An 18133-nucleotide genomic window follows, 5' to 3' on the forward strand; every position below is an offset into this window, starting at 1 on the left:
CTCTGGCAACTCCAAGAGATTAGCTAAACATAGATTCCAAAAATCCATGATTATCCATTCTCTAAGAGAAAACCTCAAAAAAAAACATGTGTACTCCAACCTCTATATATTTTTCATTTTCTATATTCAAAACCGTGACGTCATATATCTATTTCCTTTCGTATCCAACGTCGCAAACCGTCAACTAGGTCTTCTCGCCGCTAGAAATCTTCACCCATTTACGTGGCCACGCCATGGCCTTTGGGGAGGTGGGGAGGGGTTGGCATTCCAGGTGGCTGCAACCCGCGAACAGCCAAAACAAGCATTGATGGCAAAACAACGCGCGTGATTCTCCGATGGCCAGGGAAACTTCCTATCATATTCTAGAGATCGAGCTCTGCTGGATGGAGACCGATTAAATTTAGAGACGGTCTTGGAAAGTGTTGGAGACGATTAGGCCTATATGAGCTACATTTGGCTTCACAAATCCTTTTCGCTAATCTTTTAGAGTTGTTGTTTACTCATAATAGCTAAATCGGGTGGCAACGCCCGCAAAATTCAAAAAGTTTTCCATTTTTCATTTATTTATAAGGTGACAATGGAGACACGAATAAAAATTATCATATGGTATAGTTAACATGGAGTTCCCAAAATATTGAGCATATTTTCCACTTTCAAAAGTTGTAACATATCGAAACGAAACCTTAACATAGTGAGTTTTCATTAACAAAAGGAAAATCATACGGGAAGTACAGTTGGAGAGTAAAACATCAACACTGCACCATGCATCTGCCGAACGAATATACTTCCAAAAACATCAAACGCTCCTTCATCAGGTCCTTTACCTGAACATATACGGTAGAATTGTTGAATCAAATGCGTAAATGAACATTTGCATATCAAGCAGATCACCGAGAAGAAAATCTTCCAAGAAAGCATCCACATGAAGTGAACTAACTGTTTTAGATAAATCATATTTAGCCTACCTATGGCAGGGAGCAAGGACAGACTTAAAAAATATTCATTACATCATGCCTCGTTGTGGTCACAAGTGCTACATTCTGCATCATAACTCAGAAATCATTATCTCATTCAATCATTCTTCATAAGTGCAACATCAGTTCTATTAACAGCCATGATAAAATATGCTGATACTGCAAGAGAAAACCTCACATCTACTTGACTTTTAACTTGCAGCTAATTTCCCAGGTGTAAACAGCAAGCCAAGACGGTTTTCTTGGAGATCCATACATCCTTGTAAGATTTACTAACAATCAATACAGGCTGGCCTCTCCAAGAAAATGATACTCAGCAGGGAGAAATCTTATGTGTTCCCGACAAGTCCCTTTGCTTGAGAAGAGATAGATCAGCAACATTGTGGTTGAATGTTCAAGTGAGAAATTTCTCTCATCAATTCAGCCCTGACTATTTCACGTTTCTCTAGTAATTCCCTAACCACATGATTCAGCAATCGAGAGTCAGGATCACAGCCAGCATTCGCCATGGATGAAAACATATCGTCTGCCTCTTCCACCAATCCTTCTTTTATAAGATTTGTCATCATTACACTGTATGTCGCAACAGAAGGCACCAGTCCATTTCCTGAGATTGAAGCAAACAGATCCTTGGCTTCTTCAACTCTCCTAGTTTGAAACATTCCAGCTATCATGATAGTAAGAGTTTTGATATCAATCTTTACATGGATTGCACGTAGTTCTTTGAAAAGCAAGATTGCTTCATTAGAACAACTGTTTTTAAAAAGTCCAGCAAGAACTATGTTGCATGTATTTGTGTGCACTGAGATTCTGCTTTCAGTCATTTCATGGAACATTTCCAATGCAGAAACTGTTCTCCCAGCCTAAAATAACCCATCAAGTATGATGTTGTATAAAATAGTTGAAGGCTTCATTCCCTTGTGCAAAATTTCTTTGAAAAGTCTCAATCCTTCATCGATCCTTCCAACTTTACAATAGCCATTAACAAGTGTACCGTACACTACAACATTTGGTTCAATGCCAGCTGACACCATAGCATCAAATAATCTTAATGCTTTCTCCATCTTGGCAACTTTACAACAGCCATTAACAAGTGTACCGTACACTACAACATTTGGTTCAATGCCAGCTGACACCATAGCATCAAATACTCTTAATGCTTTCTCCATCTTGCCAACTAGACAGTACCCATCCATCAGCGTACTATACACCATAACAGTAGGACGCAGACCAATACTTACAGTTAAATCAAAAATATCTTGTGCGTCCATTACCCTTCCCACTTTGTAAAGGTTGTTTATTATCGAACTGAGGGCCTGTTCGGCAGGACTGAAAAATAAGTCAAAATACTGTTCCGGCTGATTGTTGTGAGGGGAAAATATTGTTCTGTCTGAAAACACTGTGTAGGTGAACAGTATTTCATGAGTGCGCTGGCTAGCCAGCCCCAGCCGGCCAGCCAGCCGAACACTCAGTGAAGGAAACAATGTCAGGACGCATACCTTTATTCATCATTTCCAAAACCAACTCCTTAGCTTTTGTCAAACCACCATGAATGCAAAAACCTTGAACCAGGGACCTGTAAGTAGCTATACTGGGTATTACTCCTTGGTCCAGGGCCGGCTCTACGATTTTAAGGGCCCTTAGGCAAACAAGATGATAAGGGCACGTTGAACCAGTTTTTTAATGTAAAGATTAATATATAGTATGAATAATTAAAGTTAATTTGCAACATATATTTAGTTCATAAAAGATAACTATAGTACAACAAAAAAATTAAAAGAACAATAACTATTATGATTACCTCAAATAAAAATAGAATGCTTCAGTGCCTTGTAAAAACCCGTCTTCAGGCATTTCTTAATGCAAAATCTTCAGAAACAATATCGAGTCAATGTCGTCCAAAACATTCTTCTCAATGCTACACATAGTCAAGCCATTCAATCTTTCTTGTAACATAGTTGACCTTAAACAATTTTACTTTTCTAAGCACCCGACAAATGCTTCTTAGGCAACATCTAACATGTAAGGAAAATGGACCATAGGCCCATTTACTTTGAATTTTGGTGCTTGATGACCAACACAACCAAATTGGACTAATAAATTTGCAAGTGATTGTTTTGTAGTTCAATAGGATGCAAGACGTGACTTGGACAAAGGCGGCGTGATGATCCGATGATCAACACCTCAAGCAAGACCTTAGGAGCACAAGAGAAGACCCAAGATATCAAGCAAAGTCCAAGCATGAAGATAGGAACAGACGCACGCAAGATCACAAAGAAACGAGCTTACAGCAGCGATCGGACGTTGACGAAAAGCGACTGGACACTTCGATCAGAGGCTCGGCAACAACAGCAAGAACCGGACGCTGGCGGCAAGCCGACCGAACGCAGGGCAGCAGCGTCCGATCGAGTATAGAGAGGTCCTAGAGCGGCGAACTTGCGACCGAACGCGTCCGGTGGCAAGTGACCGGACGCTAGCAGCGTCCGATCAGTTGTTCGTGGCTCCTATGGTCGGGACGACCGGACGCGTCCGATCAGGACGACTCCAGCGTCCGGTCAGTAGCAAAAAAGCGGGATTTCGTCCCCAATGGCTACTTTCTCAGTGGAGCTTATAAATACAACCCCCAACCGGCCATTTGGTATGTGTGGAGCTGAGGAAACATACCAAGGGTGTTGATACACCATTTTAGTGATCTCCACTTGCATAGTGCTTAGTATTTTATTAGGTGATTAGCATAGGTGCTTTGCGAAGTGCTTAGGTTGATTAGACCACTGCTTATGCGCTTGCTCTAGGTTTTGGCCTAGTGTTTAGTGAGGTTTGCATACCTCTTACCACTCGGTGCTTGCGCGCACCATTGTTCTACATCGGAGGGGCTTGTAGTCTTGCGAGATCACACTAACCGCGTTTGTGGTGTGGCCGCCACCGTGTACCGGACGGAACAAGGCCTGCGGCGTTTCGGCCAGAAGCTTGATAGTGAAGACAACGGGGAGCATCCGGGAGAGGCTTGCCAGAAGGCACATCGTAGACCCACTTGCATGTGGGGAAGGCCCGAGGCTATCCATGGAGTTACCCGACCGGGAGCTTGGCCCTTGCGAGGGGCTCCAACGAGGACTAGGGGGAAGCTTGCGCGCTTCTCGATACCTCAGTAAAAATACCGGAGTCGTCGATGGGAGTTTGCATATCTCTACCTTGCTCTTTAGCTTCTGCATTTACATTAATTGTATTACTCCTTTTGCGGTAGAGATAGCAACACACTAGCAAAATCATAGTTGCACATTTAGATAGTTTATCTTTTGCATAGGTTAGAAAAAGAGGCCATAGTTTAGAAGTAGATTTTTTAAGTTGCCTAATTCACCCCCCCCCTCTTAGGCGTCACTGTCCCCTTCAATTGGTATCAGAGCCGGTTGGCTCAATTTGGACCTTTGGCTTAACCGTCGTTGAGCCGACGCCATTTAGAGTGGTTGGGATGGATATCTCTAGGCCTCCGCACTTTGATGGCACTAACTTCCTTTATTATAAAGCTAGAATGGCTTGCTACCTTGAGGCGGTTGATTTGGGAGTTTGGAGAGTCACTCGTGACGGGATAAAACCCATTAAGAATCCCGATAAACCAACGAAGAGTGAAGAAAAAGAAATTCATTTCAATGCTAGAGCTAAAAAATGCTTGTTTGAATCATTTAGTATGGATGTGTTTAACCAAGTGTTCACTTTAAATACGGCACATGAAATTTGGTTAAAACTTCAAGAGCTCCATGACGGCACATCAAATGTCCGTGAGAAAAAATATTGTCTAGCTAAACAAAATTATGATTCCTTTCCAATGAATGATGATGAGCTTGTTCGTGATATGTATTCTCGTTTGAATCTAATTATCAATGAGCTCCATTCAATAGGACTAACAAAGCTAGATGATGCAGACATTGTGAGGAAGATCATCTCTGTGCTACCACAAAAGAAATATGCAAGCATCATCACCATCCTTCACAACATGGAGGTTTTGAGCACCATGACCCCAGACATAGTCATTGGCAATATAGTGGCATTTGAAATGTCACGTAAGATGGGTCAAGAAGAAGCCTCTTCATCAAGCAAAGGCAAAGCTCTCGCATGTAGCGAGAAAAAGAAGATGAAGGGCAAGCAAGCTGAAACAAGCTCAAGCTCAAGCTCCTCAAGTGTAGATGAAGAAGAAGATGATGATGATGATGATGAAGAAGAATCAAGTGATGATGATCAATCTTCCTCCTCCACCTCCAACCTTGATGAAGAATCAATCAAACTTATCAACAAGGTGGAGAAGATGATCCAAAGGCTCAATGTCAAGGGTGTGCCCATCCAAATCCAAGATATTATTTTTACCAATCAAAGAAATGAGCAAAGAAAGAGAAGATGCTATAGATGCAGCGAGTTGGGGCACTTTATGGAAGTTTGTCCAAACAAGCCCACACCTAAGACAAAGAAGAAGGCATGCAAGAACCAAGCCCTCACATCAATAAAGTCATGGGATGATTCTTCAAGTGAAGAAGAACACCATCACAAGAGGCGAGGGCGCAAGCACTCATCATCAAAGCTCTTCTCGTATGTGCCTTATGGCACGAGGTAATGAAAGCTCATCCTCTAGTGAGAGTGATAGTGATGATAAAATGCCTTCTTATGATGAAATTGTGCAACAAAATCTTAATTATGCTAAAGTTTACACTAGTCAACAAAAGAAGCTCAAAAAATTAAAAGTAAAGATAGATAGTTCACAAGAAGCATACAAAACTTTGCTTGAACAATATGAGAACTTTGCTAATCTCAATGTTGAACTATCTACTAAAATTGAGCAACTTAAGGCTAGTGCAACAACAAATACACGCACAATCAATGATGAGAAACTTGTAAAGAAAAATGAAAAATTAAAAGAAAAGTTAGCTAGCTCACAAGATGCTTATAAAAGTTTGCTTGCTAAAATGGAAACCATGTGCAAACTTTGTGATGAGCTAACTAACAAAGTTGCTAAGCTTGAAGCCGTTAGCACAACCCCCACCAAGGCATCTAAAAGAAAAGTTCTATCTTTAACATGTCTAAAAAGGATGCCTCCACTTCTTGCAATGATTTATGTTTAGACTCACCCTCGTGCAACCAAGTTTGTGTTGAGAAAGTTGTTGTAGATACATGCACACAAGAGGTTGCAAAGGAGAATGAGCAACTCAAGCAAGAAGTAGCTCGCCTCACCAAGGACTTGACTCAAGTAAAAGGCAAGACGAAGCAAGCCCAACTTCATCAAGATAACACCGTCAAGGGAGTGAAGAAGCTTGATGAAGGACAAACCGTGGTTTGCTATGTATGCCACAAGGAAGGCCACAAGTCCTATGAGTGCAAGGTGAAGAATGGGGGAGGAGCAAAGAAGAAAGAGAAAAAGCAAACAAGCAAGCTCTCCAACACCTACACCAACAAGGTGGACATGAAGGCCTCCACACCATACTTATTAAAGAAGAAGAAAAATGACAAGGTGGTGGCCATCAAGGTGAACAAGCAAGCCAACAATGGGGTCAAATGCTTTTGGGTGCCAAAGGAAATCATTATCAACATGAAGAGCACCAAGAAGGTTTGGATCTCGAAAGGGAAGTGAGAAGTCCAATGGACGTCGGGGAATTTGGAGACTTGGCAAAGTATGGATGCATTTCATGGGGTGCATCGTTATGGACAAAGTTATTACCAAGTGGGTTAGTGAATACTATGGACCCAAATTCTCCTTCCCATGTTAGGTAACTAGATTCAATTTACTTCAATTGATATTAGACTTAAATTTTCCTACAATTTGTATCTTTTAGCATCTAGTTACTCTTCATGCCTAGGTTTGCATTTGAATTCTTATATCTTTTGTCATGCATACACTAGGTATATCATATGGTAGGCTTGCTCGGTTTCATTCTTAACCCTTGGAGCAAACCTACATGGTTTAAAATTAGGAGCACGACACATAGCTTATCCTTCAATTGTTCATCTAATATGTGCCAAAGTCTAAATTGTAGATAATTTCTCCCGAATATCGCCTTCGAAAATGACCCTCACATTCATGTGATGTCATCTTTCAAGTAGTATTTTTTATTCTGAAATCAATGTGCATGTTTTCTACAAGTATTCCATACTTGTGTGCACAAATTTAGGGGGAGGTTACTCTACAAGTTGGATGCCTTGAGACTAACACCTTTTTCAAGCTTATCATATGTGTAGTAGTCTCATTGCAAGGAAAATGGAGTCCCCGGAGTTAAGCATCATACTTCAAATATCCAGCACCTATTGCAAGTGGTAGAAATCAAATTGGTTTCCACATATGGTATTTCTAAACCGATATCATCATGTTGATTTTATTTTGATATTTATATGCTTTCTCCATGCATTATATAGATTGAATTCCCTTGAGCAAAAATTTGCCAATTATGCATATGCTTTGTCTTCTACCATATGTATGCATAAATTTAGGGGGAGCTTAGTCTATATAATGTGAGAGTCAAATTTTGTGATCTATTTCACTCTACCCACAAAAGATCACAAGGTTTGACTCTTCCTTGTGCTACTAATGTCTTCCTTTTTGGTGTTTGATTCCAAAGGGGGAGAATTTAGAGGACCAAAAGGAAGCATTAATTTGTAGTAATGGTCCGAGAAAGGGAGGATAGTGGATTATGGATTAGCCTATGTAATGGGGAGAATTTGTAGGAGGCAAGGCTTAAATCCATAATACCACATGGGGACATTTGTAAGGGCAAGATAAGTTTTTATATAGTCTTACAAGTAGTATCTTTTAGCATCATATAATCTTGCCCCTTGCATTGCATCCTAGCAAGTAGGTAGTTTTTAAATTTCAAAATTTTATTATTTGCTTGCTTTGGTCGTGTTGTCATCAATCACCAAAAAGGGGGAGATTGTAAGAAAAATGGACCCTAGGTCCATTTACTTTGGATTTTAGTGCTTGATGACCAACACAACCAAATTGGACTAATAAATTTGCAAGTGATTGTTTTGTAGTTCAATAGAATGCAAGACGTGACTTGGACAAAGGCGACGTGATGATCCGATGATCAACACCTCAAGCAAGACCTTAGGAGCACAAGAGAAGACCCAAGATATCAAGCAAAGTCCAAGCATGAAGATAGGAACCAAGCCGCACGCAAGATCACGAAGAAACGAGCTCACAGCAGCAACCGGACGCTGGACCGGACGCTGACGAAAAGCGACCGGACGCTCCGATCAGAGGCTCGGCAATAGCAGCAACAACCGGACGCTGGTGGCAAACTGACTGGACGCGGAACAGTAGCGTCTGATCGAGTACAGAGAGGTTCCAGAGCGGCGAACTTGCGACTGGACGCATCCAGTGGCAAGTGACCGGACGCTAGCAGCGTCCGATCAGTTGTTTGCCAACGGTCGGGACAACCGGACGCGTTCGATCAGGACGACTCCAGCGTCTGGTCAGTAGAAAAAAAGCGGGATTTCATCCCCAACGGCTACTTTCTCAGTGGGGCTTATAAATACAACCCCCAACCGGCCATTTGGCATGTGTGGAGCTGAGGAAACATACCAAGGGTATTGATACACTATTTTAGTGATCTCCACTTGCATAGTGCTTAGTTTTTTATTAGGTGATTAGCATAGGTGCTTTACGAAGTACTTAGGTTGATTAGACCACCGCTTATGCGCTTTCTCTAGGTTTAGGCCTAGTGTTTAGTGAGGTTTGCATACCTCTTACCACTCGGTGCTTGCACGCACCATTGTTGTACATCGGAGGGGCTTATAGTCTTGCGAGATCACACCAACCGCGTTTATGGTGTGGCCGCCACCAGGTACCGGAGGGAACAAGGCCCGCGGTGTTTCGGCCGGAAGCTTGATAGTGAAGATGGTGGGGAGCATCCAGGAGAGGCTTGCCGGAAGGCACATCGGAGACCCACTTGCGCGTGGGGAAGGCCTGAGGCTATCCACGGAGTTACTCGATCGGGTGCTTAGCCCTTGCGAGGGATTCCTTGCGAGGGGCTCCAACAAGGACTAGGGGGAAGCTTGCGCGCTTCTCGATACCTCGGTAAAAATACCAGAGTCATCGACGAGAGTTTGCATATCTCTACCTTGCTCTTTAGCTTCCGCATTTACATTAATTGTATTACTCCTTTTGCGGTAGTGATAGCAACACACTAGCAAAACTGTAGTTGCACATTTAGATAGTTTATAGGTTTTGCTAAGGTTAGAAAAAGAGGCCCTAGCGCTAGCTTCCAGCGATCTAAGTTAAAAATTGGAAAATAGCGCGTGGTGGTGTGCCGGCGATTCGGCGAGGGTGGCCAGCGTCGGGCAAGTCAGCGTCTCCTCACGAGAATAGAGCGTCCACGTCGATGGACGAGAATAGGAAGCACCAGCGCTGACAGAAAACGAAACGTCGCTGGCTCCTCGCTTCGCGGCCTGCGTGTTAAGTAGAATAGGAAGAGGTACATCTGGTACAGCATGGGCTGATGTTTGTTAGGTCTTCAAAGGCTTATGCTAAATAGGAAAACATATCTACTAATTACCTATATACTCTTGGGCCCCCTAGCTCCATGGGCCCCCGACCAGCGGCGGAGGCACAGGGTATGCCAGGTATGCACTAGCATACCCTGCGGCACGAACGAATATACTATTATATATTGTATATGTATTTGTATTTGTATTTATGTAAAAGAAAAAAAATTACCTGGTATGCATCACGCCAGTACGCCACGCACCACGAAAAGCCCACTTGAGGCACCCACGCGGCCCACGCAGCAAAGAAGCTAACAAGGCGTTCACATTAGTGCACGTCGCGTCCAGGTCCACAGGTTGGTCTGCCGCATCCGCATGAACACGTCCTCGGCGGCGGCGCACAGGCTGCGGAAGTGCGGATCTCACCCTCACCTAGGCCCAGCTGCGCCTGCTTGTTTGGTTGTTCCTCGCCGGGCGGCTGCACCGCGTGTCCTGGAGGCTGGAGCAGGAGGCAGCGGATGATGTCGTCCACAGTAGTTTCTTCTCCTTCACTCTCCTACTCGATCTAATAGTCTACACCGTGACGAGGCGGCGTCTTGGCGAATTTGTGATCACAATTGTTTTGGTGAGATTCAATCTTTGTTCGTCGGCTTTTAAAAAAATCATGTGTACTTTAATTGCTAATTGCTTAGCGCTAAAATTATAGAATCATCTATCACGCGGTGAGGTGGAGGATTTTTCTCAACATCAGAGTCGATCTTGATTGATCTTTTGTCCAGTACTCATATCATGTGAGTGATCCATAATCGCATCTGAGAGTTCAATCGTGCAAGCGTAATTTATTTAATTATTTGGCATTGTGTTCTTTGTAATATTTATGCAGTTATGAAGAGAAACGGAGACATTGCATCTCTTTTTCAGAAGCATGAAGTAAAGAAGAAGGCTGCGGCAGCTACTGCTACTTCTAATCCTGATCCGATTGAACCTATGGTGGAAGAGCAGATTCATGAGAGAGTAGTTGAGGAAATTGTAAATCCTATGCCACCTCCACAACCGTCTTCACTGCCACGAGTTTATGACACCAATCGCCTTCTACATGATCCAGGTGAAAGACATCCTATTCTAAAATATCCTGTTAATGATCAAGATGCAATTCGAAGAGCATATATTATTAAAGGTCCATTCAAACCTTTTGCACATGATTTTCCAAAAAGAAGGATTTCAGACAGGGATCGGGGATTCAACTATTGTTGGATGTATAATAATGATTGGCTTGAGTATAGTATTAAGAAGGATGCTGTGTTTTGCTTCATATGCTATTTGTTCAAGAAGGGTACTAGGTCAGACACATTTACTGTTGATGGCTGGAAGAATTGGAATATAGGAGAGAAAGCACTTCGCAAACATATGGGTTCTAAGGCACATGTTGCAGCTCAAGAGAGATACATTGGCTTTACAAATCCCAAGGTTGCAATTGATTATAATATTGAGAAGTGGAGTGATGAGGATCTTCATCTTTATAAGAAAAGGTTGACTTATTCACTGAGGTGTATCAAGTTTCTTTTGCATCAAGGGTTGGCGTTTCGTGGACATGATGAAAGTGAAGAATCTAGCAACAGAGGGAACTTCATTGAACTTTTGAAATTTCTTGCCGGAAATAGTGAAGAAGTGAAGAAGTATGTTTTGGACAATGCTCCAGGTAACTGTACCTTAACTAGCCCAGACATACAAAAGCAAATTATTCACTGTTGTGCCCTAGAAACTAGAAAGAAAATAATTGAAGAACTTGGTGATGAGCCCTATGCAATTTTAGCTGATGAGTCTAGTGATATATCACATAAAGAACAACTAGCTCTTTGCTTGCGTTATGTTGATAAATTGGGAAGGCCATGTGAGCATTTTATTGGAGTTGTTCATGTAGATGATACTACCTCTTTATCACTTAAGGATGCAATTAAAGCTTTACTTGTTAGTCATGGCTTGACTATGACTCAAATCCGTGGTCAAGGATATGATGGGGCTAGCAACATGAAAGGAGATATTAAAGGGTTGAAAACATTGATCATGCAAGAATCATCTTCTGCTTATTATATTCATTGTTTTGCTCATCAACTCCAATTGGTTCTTGTTGCTGTTGCCAAGGGAAATACTGATTGCAAGACTTTTTTGATCAAATATCTATCTTATTGAATATTGTTAGAGTTTCCTATAAGCGTCATGACATGCTTAGAAATGCTAGGCTTGAGAATGTCAAGAAAGCACTTGACTGTGGTGAAATTGAATCTGGAACTGGATTACATCAAGAGATGGGTTTGCCTAGGCCTGGAGATACTCGATGGGGATCTCATTACAAAATTGTATGCAGCATCATTACTATGTATGAAGCAATCCATGATGTACTGGTTGATCTTGGGGATGATCCTGCATATAAGGATGATTGGACCAAAATACATTTTGTGACCGGAGCGTTTGAGAACTTTGAGTTTGTTTTCTTTGCACACTTAATGTATATTATTCTTGGATATACAAATGAGTTATTTGAGTGTTTGCAAAGAAGGGACCAAGATATTCTTAATGCAATATCACTTGTTAATGTGGCAAAGAAAAGAATGCAAAAATTGAGGTCTGATGGTTGGGATAATTTTCTTGAGAAGGTCACTTCATTTTGCGATAAACAAGGTGTTGAAGTTCCTGCTATGGATGGTGATTATGTTCCTTATGGAAAATCAGCAAGGAAAGCTCGTGCCCAAAAGCAAACCAATGATGACCACTTTAGAAGAGAAGTATATATTGGTGTCATTGATCAAATAAGTCAAGAACTTGATAATCGGTTTGATGAGATTAATATGGAGTTGTTGTCTTGTATGTCGGCCTTCAGTCCTTCCAAGTCATTTGCTTCTTTTGATGCACAGAAGCTACGTAGACTAGCTGAGTTCTACCCAAAGGAGTTCTCAAATAATAATTTGCTCAAACTTGAGTTGCAGCTAGATAATTATATTGATGACATGAGACATGATGATAGCTTCAAAGGTCTAGACAATATTGTTGATCTCTCAGTTAAGCTTGTTGAAACAAAGAGGCACAAAGTGTACGATATGGTTTATGAGCTCCTCAAATTGGTATTGCTTCTACCTATGGCAACGGCAAGTGTTGAAAGGGTATTTTCTGCAATGGTTTTTTGTAAAAACAAAGTTAAGAAATAAGATGGGAGATAGTCTTCTAGATGACTGTCTAGTCACTTTCATTGAGCGGGATATTTTCTTTGAAGTTGATGAAGATGATATAATCAATACATTTATGTCCCTTCGAAAGCGTCGAATAAAATAGTCACAAAAATAACATTGTAAGTCTCTGGTTCTCTTTTATGCCTTATTTCAATTATTGATATGGCTTTTGAACTATTTATACTATACTTAGTGGATGGTTTGAACTTGATCCATGAATTTAAGCCTTATTGTGTTATTTAGTGCATATATACCGAATCATGTTGTCAATTTTATAATTATTACCGAATTGCTGAAATGGATTTACCGAATTATATATGAATTTTTTTTTACGGCATACCCTGAGACAAAATCCTAGATTCGCCACTGCCCCCGGCGGTGGCACTAGCTGCCCTCCCCCTAGAGCCGGGTCTGCCTTGGTCACTCATCTGATTAATTTTTTCCACAGCATTATCCATCTTACCAATTCTGCAAAACACAGCTATCACTGTCAAATAAGTTACGACATTAGGTTCCACTACTTGCTCCCTCATTTCATTGAAGATAATCATAGCCCTATCTAGCATTCCACATTTAGCATATGCCTTGATCAGCACATTGAAAATATGGCTGTTAGCTGTAATACTGTCTCCTAGCATCAAATTGATGAGATCTATCAGATCAACTAGGCATCCTTGAGTAGCGTACCCATTAAGCATAATATGGTAGGAGACAACATTAGGTCTTTGGCCCTTCATTGCCATTGAGTCAAAAACATCTCTAGCATCCTTGTATTTTCCATGCTTGCATAGGGAAGCCATTAACATGTTCAAACTTCAAAGTAACAAGATTTGGTAAGATGCCCTGACTTGTCATCTTTTTAAATACCCTAACTGCCTCCTTCCATTGACCCATAGAGGAATATTCATAGATCAAGTTGTTATACGTCCTGTTATTTGGAAGAACACCTTTATCAACCATTTGTCGAAGGACAGACTCTGCCTTGTGTCCATTACTCTTGCGTTACATAGTGCATGAACAATGGAGCTATAAATCACTAAATTTGGTGAAATCCCCCGCTGCATCATTTCATTGAACAGATAACATGCTTTAGCAACATCACCCTCCTTAAAGAAGCCATCGATGACCGTAGTATACGCAACCACGTCGGGCGAGCAGACAGCTTTCCTTTCAGTCATCATTCGTAGCAATTCATATGCCTGGCCACTCTTTCCGTCGTTGCAGAAGCTCTTCAGAAGGATGCAGTACGAGAAAACATTAGGCTCATAGCCCAACTCAGGCATTCTGTGGAGAAGGATGTCCAGAGCCTCGTATGTTAGCTTTGCTTCACAAAGGCCCTTGAGAAGGTTGGTGATCATGATGGTATTGACGCCCAAGCCTGTCTTGAGAACCTGGCCGAAGAAGGCCAGCGTTTGCTCCGGGTGGTGCGCGCGGGTGCAGCAGTCCATGAGGATGCCATAGGTGCAGACTATAGGGGACAGCACCTGCGGGCCGTCAGCTCGAGACGCGCGGTTGAAGAGAGCGACGGCAAGGGCAGGACCATCTCTGCAGGCGGCGGAGGACGGCGCACGCGCGAGCGCGGAGAGGAACCCGTTCAGCGCGCGCTCGGGAACGGGGGTGACTTGACGCAGCAATTCGTCAAACAGGTGGTGTGCCTCCTCTGGGCGAAACGTCCCTTACAGGACTCGCTCCGTGGCGACGGCGAGGGCGAGGTGGGGAGCGCGCGGCGACGGCGAGGAGGAAGCGGCGGTGGTGAAGACGGCGGAGGAGATGCGGGCACGAGATGGCATTGCCGTGTCCGTGGGGTGGGATAAGGATTTGAAGGACGCGACTGGTTCCGCGAGGGTGAAATTTTTGCATTTTGGTCCCTTTTGAAAATATTTTTACAAAAAGACCTATGCCAAAACGTTTGCTGAAAATAGACCATTTTTAGACGTCTTAGAACATGACGCCAAGGTATGAGGGTCGGCGTCGACTGACACGACGCCGAGGTCTTGCCACGTCACGGGCGACCCCAGTGGGGAGCGCGCGGCGACGGCGAGGAGGAAGCGGCGGTGGTGAAGACGGCGGAGGAGATGCGGACTGGAGCTGGACGGAGGAGACTTCTTACACCGTAACGCTTGGTCCTCAGGTGCCCTGTTTTGCGTCATGAGCAGAGACCCCAAGTCCCCAAGCTCCTCCGTCCAGCTCCTGTCCGAGATCTGCTTCTGTGCCATGATGGAGCAGAGAACCCAAGTGCCACATGAGGAGCTCGGCGGCTCTGCCAGGTCACCAAGAGAGATCACCAACGCATGCTACACTCTCCATCAGAATTCAGCAGTCACAATCTCATTCTTCATAACTGCAACGTCAGTTGTGTTAACAGCCATGATTAAACATGCTACAAGAGAGAATCACACATCAGTTGTGTACGGAAAGCGCACAGTTTGGAGAGTACAACATCAACACTGCTGCACCATCCGCCGAGCGAATATGCTTCCAAAAACATCAAACGCTCCTTCATCAGGCCATTTACCTGAACATTCGGTACAGAATTGTTGAATCAAAAAGTAAATGAGCATCTGAATATCAAGCAGGTCAAATGAGAAGAAATCTTCCAAGAAAACATGCACATTAAGTGAACTAACTGTTTTAGATAAGATCACATTTAGCCTACCAGCGGCAGGTGGACTGATTCCAAAAATATTCATTATATCATGCCTCCTGTGATCACAAGTGCTACATTCTCTGTCAGAATTCAGAAGTCATTCTTCATAAGTGCAGAAAATCTCACATCTACTTGACTTTTAACTTGCAGCTAATTTCCCAGGTGTAAACAGCAAGTCAAGATGGTTCTTTTTGGAGAACCATGCTTCCTTGTAAGATTTACTAACAATCAACACGGGCTGGCGCCTGCAAGAAAATGATACTTTGCAGGGAGAAATCTTATGTGTTCCCAACAAGTCCCTTTGCTTGAGAAGAGATCAATCATCAACGTTGTGGTTGAATGTTCAAGTGAGAAATTCCTCTCATCAATTTTGGACAGGTAAGTTCCAGCCCTGACTATTTCATTTTTCTCTAGTAATTCTCTAACCACATGATTCAGCAATCGAGAATTCGCCTCACAGCCAGCATTCTCCATGGATGAAAACATATCGTCTGCCTCTTCCACCAATCCTTCTTTTATAAGATTTGTCATCATTACAGTGTAAGTTACAACACAAGGTATCAGTCCATTTCCTGAGATTGAAGCAAACAGATCCTTGGCTTCTTCAACTCTCCTGATTTGAAACAGTCCAGCTATCATGATATTGAGAGTTGTGATATCAACCTTTACATTCATTGCATGTAGTTCTTTGAAAAGCAAGATTGCTTCATCAGAGCAGCTGTTTTTAAAAAGTCCACCAAGAACTATGCTGTAAGTATATGTATCCATTGCGATTCCACTTTCAGTCATTTCATGAAATTTCACCTTTGTAGGAACTGTTCTCCCAGCCTGAAATAACCCATGAAGTATGATGTTGTATAAACTAGTTGAAGGCTTTATTCCCTTATGCAAAATTTCTCTGAAAAGTCTCAGCCCTTCATCGATCCTCCCAACTTTACAATAGCCATTAACGAGTGTACCGTACACCACAACATTTGGTTGAATGCCAGCTGACATCCATAGCATCAAATACTTCTAATCCTTTCTCCATCTTGCCAACTAGACAGTACCCATCCATCAGCGTACTATACACCATAACAGTAGGATGCAGACCAATACTTACAGTAAAGTCAAAAATATCTTGTGCGTCCATTACCCTTCCCACTTTGCAAAGGTTGTTTATTATCGAACTGAAGAAAACAATGTCAGGATGCATACCTTTAGTCATCATTTCCAATGCCAATTCCTTGGCTTTCAGCAAACCACCATGAATACAAAAACCTTGAATCAGGCAATAGTAACTTACCACATCAGGTTTCACTCCTTGCTCCCTCATTTCATTGAAGATAATCGTAGCCCTATCTAGCATTCCACAGTTAGCGTATGCCTTGATCAGCACACTGAAAATATGGATGTCAGGTGCAATACTGTCTCCAAGCATCAAATTGAAGAGATCTGCCATATCAACTAGGCATCCTTTAGTAGCGTACCCGTTGAGCATAATTTGGTAGGAGAAAATATCAGGTTTTTGGCCCTTCATTGCCATTGAGTCAAAAACATCTCTAGCATCCTTGATTTTTCCATGCTTGCAAAGGGAAGCCATTAACGAGTTCAAAGTAACAACATCTGGTAGGATGCCTCGACTTGTCATTTCTTTAAATACCCTCACTGCCTCCTTCCATTGACCCATAGAGGAATATCCATAGATCAAGTTGTTATACGTCCTGTTATTTGGCAGAACACCTTTATCAACCATTTGTCGAAGGATAGCCTCTGCCTTGTCCACTGCTCTTGCCTTACACAGTGCATGAACAACGGAGTTATAAGTCACTAAATTAGGTGAAATTCCCCGCTGTACCATTTCATTGAATAGATCACATGCTTTAGCAACATCGCCCTCCTTAAAGAAGCCATCGATGACCGTACTATACGCAACCACGTCAGGGCAAGCAGACAGCTTTCCTCTCAGCCATCATTCGTAGCAATTCATATGCCTGACCACTCTTTCCGTTGTTGCAGAGGCTCTTCAGAAGTATGCAGTACGAGAAAACATCAGGCACACAGCCCAACTCAGGCATTCTGTGGAGAAGGATGTCCAGAGCCTCGTATGTCCGCTTTGCTTCACAAAGGCCCTTGAGAAGGTTGGTGATCATGATGGTATTGACGCCCAAGCCTGTCTTGAGAACCTGGCCGAAGAAGGCCAGCGTTAGCTCCGGGTGGTGCGCGCGGGTGCAGCAGTCCATGAGGATGCCATAGGTGCAGACTGTAGGGGACAGCACCTGCGGGCCAGTCAAGCTCGAGACGCGCGGTTGAAGAGAGCGACGGCAAGGGCAGGACCATCTCTGCAGGCGGCGGAGGACGGCGCACGCGCGAGCGCGGAGAGGAACCCGTTCAGCGCGCGCTCGGGGACGGGGGTGGCTTGATGCAGCAATTCGTCAAACAGGTGGTGTGCCTCCTCTGGGCGGAACGTCCCTGACAGGACCCGCGCCGTGGCGACGGCGAGGGCGAGGTGGGGAGCGCGCGTCGACGGCGAGGAGGAAGCGGCGGTGGTGGAGACGGCGGAGGAGATGCGGGCACGAGACGGCATTGCCGTGTCCGTGGGGTGGGATAAGGATTTGAAGGACGCGACTGGTTCCGCGAGGTAGGACGTAGGAGACGAGCACCAGGTTCAGAGTTCTCTTCGGTCAGAACTAATGACTACTCTCTCATTTGACATTCAGCTTAACAATATTTGACATGGCATGCTATACATCTCTTAACACGCAATTCAAGTATGGTTTTGAATTGTTTTGATTCAAAGAATTTTTCTCATTTTCTAATTTTTTAATCTCTACTCCTTTTTCAAGCCA

General features: G+C 43.1%; 2 pseudogenes; both read right to left on the reverse strand.

The window, feature by feature from the left end:
- Window positions 1-1253: 1253 nt before the first annotated feature.
- Window positions 1254-14448, reverse strand: LOC136480122 (protein Rf1, mitochondrial-like; annotated as a pseudogene).
- A 681-nt stretch (window positions 14449-15129) lies between these two features.
- Window positions 15130-17871, reverse strand: LOC136482212 (protein Rf1, mitochondrial-like; annotated as a pseudogene).
- Between the last annotated feature and the right edge of the window lie 262 nt (window positions 17872-18133).

Source organism: Miscanthus floridulus, chromosome 9 (genome assembly GCF_019320115.1).
Source record: "Miscanthus floridulus cultivar M001 chromosome 9, ASM1932011v1, whole genome shotgun sequence".
In the NCBI taxonomy this organism is placed as follows: domain Eukaryota; kingdom Viridiplantae; phylum Streptophyta; class Magnoliopsida; order Poales; family Poaceae; genus Miscanthus; species Miscanthus floridulus.